Source organism: Vulpes lagopus, chromosome X (assembly GCF_018345385.1).
Source record: "Vulpes lagopus strain Blue_001 chromosome X, ASM1834538v1, whole genome shotgun sequence".
Taxonomy (NCBI): domain Eukaryota; kingdom Metazoa; phylum Chordata; class Mammalia; order Carnivora; family Canidae; genus Vulpes; species Vulpes lagopus.
This window is the reverse complement of record NC_054848.1, coordinates 61,411,624-61,419,627: the sequence shown is the minus strand read 5'-3', so window position 1 is coordinate 61,419,627 and position 8,004 is coordinate 61,411,624. Positions and strand designations below refer to the sequence as shown.

The following is an 8,004-nucleotide window of genomic DNA, read 5'->3' as shown; positions in this document are numbered from 1 at the left end:
AAAATGTGTCTCCTATAGACAGCAAATAGATGGGTCATGCTTTTTTTATCCAGTCTTCAACCTTGTGCCTTTTGATGGGATCATTAAGCCCTTTCATGTTCTGAGTTACTATTGATAGATATAAATTCAGCGTCATCCTAATACATATGCAGCCCCTGTTTTTGTTTATTGTTCCCTTGGACTTCCTCTTTCTTTTACAGAGTCCCCCTTAATTTTTCTTGCAGAGCTCGTTTGGTGGTCACATATTCTTTCAGTTTCTGCCTATCTTGGAAGCTCTTTATCTCTCCTTCTATTCTGAATGAGAGCCTTGCTGGATAAAGGATTCTTGACTGCAGGTTATTCTCATTTAGGACCCTCAATATATCCTGCCAGTACTTTCTGGCCTGTCAGATCTCTGTGGAGAGGTCTGTTGTTAACTTAATACTTATCCCCATAATGGTTAGGGATTTCTTGTCTCTTGCTGATTTAAGGATCTTCTCTTTATCTTTGGAGTTTGTAAGTTTCACTATTAATATCGGGGTGTTGATCGGTTTTTATTAATTTTCGGGGTGGGTAATCTCTCCATCTCCTGGATGTTAATGGCTGTTTCCCTCCCCAAGTTAGTGAAGTTCTCAGCTATGATTTGTTCAAATAGACTTTCTGGTCTTTTGTTCCTTTCAGTTCTCTCTGGAACCCCAATAAACATAGATTTTTCCTTCTGAGGCTGTCTTTTATTTCCCTTAACCTATCCTCATGATCTTTTAATTGTTTTTCTCTTTTTTCCTCAGCTTCCTTCCTTGCCATCAACTTGTCTTCTATATCACTCACTTGTTCTTCTATCTCTTTAACCCTTGTCGTTAGAACCTCCAGTTGGATTGCATCTCATTTAATCGATTTTTAATTTTGGCCTGATTAGATCTAAATTCTGCAGTTATAAAGTCTCTTGAATTCTTATGCTTTTTTTCTAGAGCCACCAGTAGCTTTATAATTTTGCTTCTGAATTGGCTTTCTGACATTGAATTGTAATCCAAATTCTGTAACTCTGTGGGAGTGAGTACTGTTTCTCATTATTTCTTTTGTGGTGAGTTCTTCCTTCTAGTCAGTTTGCTCAGTTCAGATTGCCTAAAAACAAATTATACCAGGAAAAGGAGAAAAAGAGAAAAAGAAAGGGGGGGGGGAACAAACAACAAAAAACAAGGAGGGGTATCCTATGATTCTATATACTGTAAGTCCCTGGAGTTCCTCTGGAACTTTCCAGTGCTGCTTGGTCAAGAACTTGGTCTTCCCCTGTCCTTCCAGCTGGTCTTCTGGGGGAGGGGCCTTCTGTGCTGATTCTCCAGTGCCCCATTTGGCAGGCGGCGTGGCAGCTCCCCCATGTGCAGGGCTCAGTGTGTGCTGTTTATCCTGTCAGGCCCCTGCTGCCTGGTGGCCCTGCTCAGTCACAGGGACAAGGTGACACCAGGAGGAATAACAACCATGGTAGTGGCCAGCTCTCCAGCCCTGAAGTCAGCTCCCCCAGTAACTACCACAGTCTCCCAGTCTGCAGGGGCCTGGATACTCTGGGGGTGGGGGGGCAGTGGCGCTGACCTTCACAGCTAAGGGCCGCCCAGTGGCAGGAGTGTCCTTGCTACCCTTTGTGCTCCCGGCCTCCACCTTTCTGGAGGGAGCAGCGGATCTTGGGCTGTATCCCCAGCGTCCTGGGCTCCGGGGCCTGCACCGCTGGAATTGTGCTCTTGGGCTGTGCAGGCCCCTCCTCATGGAGCCGCCACCTGAGCTGCCGCCTGAGCTGCTCTCGAGGTCCTGCCGGGTGCGTGCTCCAGCCCTTTAGGGTGCTTGGCCTGAGGTGTGTGGCACGCTCTCCCCTGGGGCACACTTCCTCTGTTAGTGTCCCTGGGAGCCTGAGGGCATCACTGTCTCTCCTGGGATCCTGCCGGAGTTCCCTGTGAGTGCCTTTTGGTCCACGAAGATTGGTAAAGTTCCTGTTTCTCAGGGACTGGGCTTTCCTGTCCTGAAGGCTCTCCCGCCGGCCTTAGCTGGGCTCCTCGCCGGGGCCCTTCCCCCTTGGGTGCTTTTTCATTTATTTTTTTCTGTCTTCCTACCTTGATAGAAGCGCCAACTCTTTTCACTGTAGCATTCCAGCTGTTTTCTCTTTAAATCTCAGGCCGAATTCATAGGTTTTCAGGATAATTTGAAAGCTATCTAGGTAAGTTGGTGGAGACAGGTGACTTGGGGAATCCTACTCTTCCGCCATCTTGCCCCGCCTCCGTGATATATGGTATTCAAAGGAAGACAAATATATTAAAATAAGATGTTTTTACTTTTAACACTTATATTAGAAAAAAAAATAAAAACATGAAATCTGACTTTGGAAAGTATCAGAAAACCTTTCTCTATATGTACAGATGAAACATTTCAAGATTATTTGTGGCAATGAGTTTCAAATTAGTTGCATAAAGTATCATTTGCACTTGCTTGATGAAAAAAATGTAGCATTACAGAATTTCAATGTTTTTTTTTTTCTTCACCATCTTCGGGAAATCTCTAATTTTTATCAGAATAAGCAGGTTCTGATCCTTTTCCATAATCATGTCACCAATGAATCCCTATGAATGTCTTAACACTCTGGGGTGGCCCCAAATTGAAAAAAGCAAAAAGCAAGAGGAATTTGACAGCATTAGAGATTTGATTATTTTTTAAAAAACTGATGATTTAGAGATGATATAGGCATAGCAATAACAAAATATGAGACATCAAGCTTTAGCATTACAATATTATACAAAGGATTGACTTATAAATCCTACCACGTCATCATTAAACATGAAGTATGTAGTACTGCTCAAATAGATATGGTAGTATATTATTGTGAAAGGCACACTGGATAAGGAATCAGGAAGCCTAGGTTTTACTTTTAGTTTCTTCACTAGATTGAGTTTAATAATACTCCATAATCTGAGCTTCTACTTCTTCTTCAATCTAATGGGGTAATATGATGGGTTTTTTTTTTCATGTCCCACAAGTTTAAGAAGATTGAATGAAGTAATGTATTGATCTTTTTTTAAGTTTATCTTACTCAGAGTTCATTGAGATTCTTAAATTTTGTAGATCAACATGTTTCATTGAATTTTGGGAGATTTAGACCATCAATTCTTTAAATATTCTTTTCACGCAATTTTCTGGTTTCTTCTGGGACTTCCATTGTGTATGCTGATAATCTTGATGGTATCTCACAGGCCTCTGTTACTCTTAATTTTTCTTTATTTTTTCTTTCTATTCCTCAAACTAGATACTCTCAAGTGGCCAATTTTTAAGTTTGCTGACACCTTCTACTGCTTGCTCAAATCTGTGGCTGAACTACTGTCATGAATTTTTCTTTTAAGGTATTTTATTTTAAACTCCAAAATTATGTGTGGTTTCTTTATTAATTTCTATTTTTATTGATGTTTTTCTACTTGGTGGAACATTGTTCTTATACTTGCCTTCAGTTCTTTAGACATGGTTTCTTTTACCCCTTTGAAAGTATTTAAAATAATTGATTTAAAGTTTTCCTGGAACATACAACATCTGAGTTTCCTTGGGGGGTGGTTATTACTTACTTTTTCCCTGTGTATGGGTTACTCTATCTATGTGTATCTCTCGTATTTTTTAACCTGTGGATTTCAGTTAATATATGCAGTAACTCTGGAAATCAAATTCTCACTCTTCCCCCCCCCCAGGTTTGTGATCATAATTTTTGTTGTTTGCTTAGTATTTTTTCTGAACTAAATAATTATGCAAACTATATATTCTCTGTCAAGTTTGGCACCTAAGGTCTCTGTCTCTGTTCACTTAGTGTCAACTAATGATTGGTAAGATATTTCCCTAAATACCTGAAAAAAATAAACCCTCCAGTCTTTGCTAAGTACTCTGTGTGCTTCTTAGGACATACATTAACCGTCTGCTGAGCACATCACAATTCTGCTTTAGTCTTTCCTTCTCGCCCTACATAGCTTCAAAGTCAGCCAGAATTGAGAGGTTAGGGACTTCTCAGATTTTTCCTGAGCATGCACACAGCCTTAAGCATACATGTGGGGATCTTGACTCTCTAAGGTATGTTAAAGTTTTTCAATGCTTCTATGAGCATCTCATCCTGATATTTTCCTATAAAACTTTTTGGCCTATCTATTGTTTTACCTTTTCCATCACCTAAGGAAGCTGTGATGTTAAGATGTTCAATAAATGCCCTGTACAGAGAGGCTTTTAGGACTTGGTCACTGGATAAGTTAGAATGAGATCAAATATAGGCATGCCTTTGAAAGGGTCACCCAGAGAACCACCAGATAGGTCAAATAATGACTACTGTTTGAAAATTATGCCTTAGAAATACTCCAGCTCCATTTTGTGATCTCCAGTGTTGGGAATGTTGGGTATTATTTTCCAAGGTTACCACTGAGCTTGTAAGTGGAGGATGAGACTATAATAAATATAAATACCATAAAAATCATAATTTTTGCTGAAATTTAGATGTATATTTTCTTTTACTAAATGCTTTTAAATGTCAGGTTGCTGCAAGCCTTTGGTTAATTTCCAGAGTTCTGAAAATGTTAATTCTAATAATCTGTCCCTTTTTTCATTGCTTTTATGGAATGGTGAATTTTTGCTGATGACATTCCTACTTTTCATTCCTTCTTTTTTTGTTAGAAAATTAATTTTTAGTTGTGCCACTTTCAAATTATACTGAATTTTACATTTCTAAAGATGTAGAAACTCAACTAATAGAAAATATACATGACCATTCTGTCTACATAGATAACAGAGTCTATGAATCTTGAAACTAAGTACATCAATTTCAAAAAGTATTGGTCATTTATACAGAATTAACAATTCAGATTGACAAGAATTGTTCAAATTAATTTACCTGTAGATTCTGAGCCTTGTTTTTATTAAAGTCAGATCTATTCCTAAATACAAAATATTTTGAAGATTTATTAAAACTGAATATTACAATGCAAGGTAAATTAAGACTAAAGGCACATAAACTTTGGTCCTACCTGGTTGTCAGTTTTAGAAAACTGCCACAAAATTAATCTTCCTGTAAATTTTCACAGTACACTTTCTTTCTTTGAAAAATACACGTACCAGTTCCTGAACTAGCTAGACCAGTCTGCACATGCTCAGAAATCCACAACCATATTCCAAATCTTAATTACAAACTAAGGATCGCAATATATATTTAAATACATGTAAGTCCTGTCAACTTCAAAAACGTCTATGAAAAATATTCAGCCACAAACAAGACATTACTTAGTGCTGACATTTATATGATACGTCCCACAAGAGTGTATAAAAAAAGGTTAAGATTCCACAATGCTTCCCACATAGGGCTCAAACTTACAGAAATCACATTGTTGTCTTAAGAAATTCATACTCCGCATCTTGTTAATTTTAACTCATGCCTACATTCATAACTGAATCGAGACAAGAATTGTGAGATACAAAAGGCCAATGTTTTTTTAAAGCAATAAAGCCTAAGGTAGTAAAAACTAAAAAAATGTCGCTTTAATTCTTTCAGTATCATGCATCTTATTTGATTAAATAGAAAGAAATGTGAGAATCCAATAATTCAAAATAAGTTCCAAGCAGGAGAAACAAAAACTTCAGCTTTTTACACACCCCTGCCTAAACATATTGTAATCCCCTTATAACAATGTACCCTAGACAACCAATTCCTTTTTCCTAGTAAATGCACAATAGCAACACTAGTTTTCCTTTTTAAGGCACGTATGTCAACTAAGTTGAAAAATGAAAGTATAATTAAACTAAAATTATAAACAGACAATAAAAATGACACAAATAATTTTACCATACATTTTCTGTCCATTAAGATGATTCATGGCAAGTTTGATTGGTTTCCATCAGCCATCTGTATCAGAGCACTGTCTTTCTTATTGTACAAAATCTTCACACACTGCACATCTCCATAAACACCTCTTCATTTAAATTGCTAACCAATAGGACTGTATTGCCACCAGCTGAGACAGGCATACCCACTCCAAATGCAGCAGCATTTGGAATAGCCAAAGGACTCAGAGCTCCTGGAACAGCTAAGAGGGAGGTCTCCTTGGCAAATGCTGCAGCAAAAGCTGGGTCCAATGCAGGTTGTCCATCCCCAGATGGAAGATCAGGATGAGTATAATCTCTACTTTTATTATTGTTGCATTTTACATTCAAATTCACAAGTTTGGAAAAATCAATCCTTAGGGTACAGCAAGCATTATAAATATTCTGACCACCTAGGACTAGTTTTGCTTGTTGAGCATTTACTGGATCACCATACTGGAGAAGAGCTTGAAACTGGTTATTTTTGTAAATGTTATTATCTTCAATACAGCACCAAACTTAGAAAATATTTGGTGAAGAACATCAAGTGTTATAGGGTAGTACATATTGCCAACAATTATTCTAAGCCCTGGACTCTGGGCTGAAGTCACTGCACTCTCACTAACTGTGGTGCCAGTAGGAAGAGTATTTGCTGTCTGGACAGCTGTCACAGCTTGAAGAACTGCTTGAGCACGTTGGTTTAATGTATTATCTGTTTTTAGTTCTTTGTGATTGGAGTAAGTGGATATAAATTGGTTGGTTACAGAGATGGGGTGTCAAAGCAGAATAGTAATCAACCATAGTAATAGCTGTTTCCTCTGTTGCTAGTTCCAAAAAAGCCTGATTTTTTCCTTTCAGCATAAGGATGTTGGTCACCGTACCAAAAGGTAAACCTAAAGCAATAACTTCTGTTTCTGTCACTTCACCAGGTAATTTTCGAATATGAAGTACACGAGAAGGAGCACCATCCATTTTATCTTCTCCTTTAAAGTTTTTGCTCTCATTACCATTGGCTATAATCACCATGCTGCTCATATTAGAGTTTGGACTACTGAGAACACTGCCTGAGAGTAGTTCGTCCGATCCTCTCTTCACGCCAACTGCAACCTCAGTGACAATTCCATCCATTGCCGAACCAGACAAAGCTTCGCTCACCCTTTTCATTCCTTCTTGCACTGCTATTTTATTTTTGACTAAACTACTCTTAGTTTACTATTATCTATTAAGTTTTTATTTGATTATTGTAATTTTCAGATATAGAATTTTCAGGGTTTTTTTCCCTTAAATCTGCAATGTTATTTTTATACTTTCTAGTTCCTTACTGAAATTTATATATTTTTATCTCCACGAATACGGAAATTGTCACATAATTCCAGTATCTGGTATACCTGTAAGTCTGTTCCTATTGTCTTGTGTTTGTGACGATGCTTATTTATGCCATTTTATTTTTTCATGTATCTGATTTTATTTTGCTCGTGTGTTAGACATTGTATTTAAACAAATATTTCTAGAAATAATTTAATGCCTAAGATAATATCTTTCTCTAAAGTAGACTTATATATACTTCTTTCTAGTGCATAGGAACTAATAATCTAGAACCAATTTAAGATTTTTAGAATTTGAGATTTTCTGGACCATCAAGATAATTTGAAACTAGGCAACAATCCATGTGATTTTTGGATTACTTCAAGTTCTGGATTACTTCAAGGGTGTAGTTCTTCAAGTCCTCTCTTCTAATTGAAGAGTGATTTATGAGGGTCCTTAAGCCTGGCAGAAAATGGGCTTTAAGTTTTGTCCCAATAGCTCTGTTAAATGTCCTGCTCAGCCTCTCATGTGCCTCATTGCAAACAAAATAAGAAGTTCCAAAAACCAGGCTAATTTTTGTGGACTCTTCTCACATATCTTGGCCCAATAGCTCCTGTCTTGTGGCTTGATCCATTTAGAAATATGTTTTAAAAAGGAGACACCTCTCTTTGTGTGCTTTGATATACAAGAGTTTCAATCATGAGAGTTTAAATAGCACCCATCCTACAACATTGTTTATATTTCACTTAACACTGAATATTAACTATGAAAACTTGCTTAAAGCATGGACTTTGTCGTTAACATTTCAATCCACAAATCAGCACATTAAAAAAAAAAGATTTGCACTAGAGTCAATTACAATAT

The 8,004-nt window shown here is 37.4% G+C and overlaps 1 pseudogene; it reads right to left on the bottom strand.

The window, feature by feature from the left end:
• Nucleotides 1-1,606: 1,606 nt before the first annotated feature.
• Nucleotides 1,607-6,963, bottom strand: LOC121482555 (annotated as a pseudogene).
• Between the last annotated feature and the right edge of the window lie 1,041 nt (nucleotides 6,964-8,004).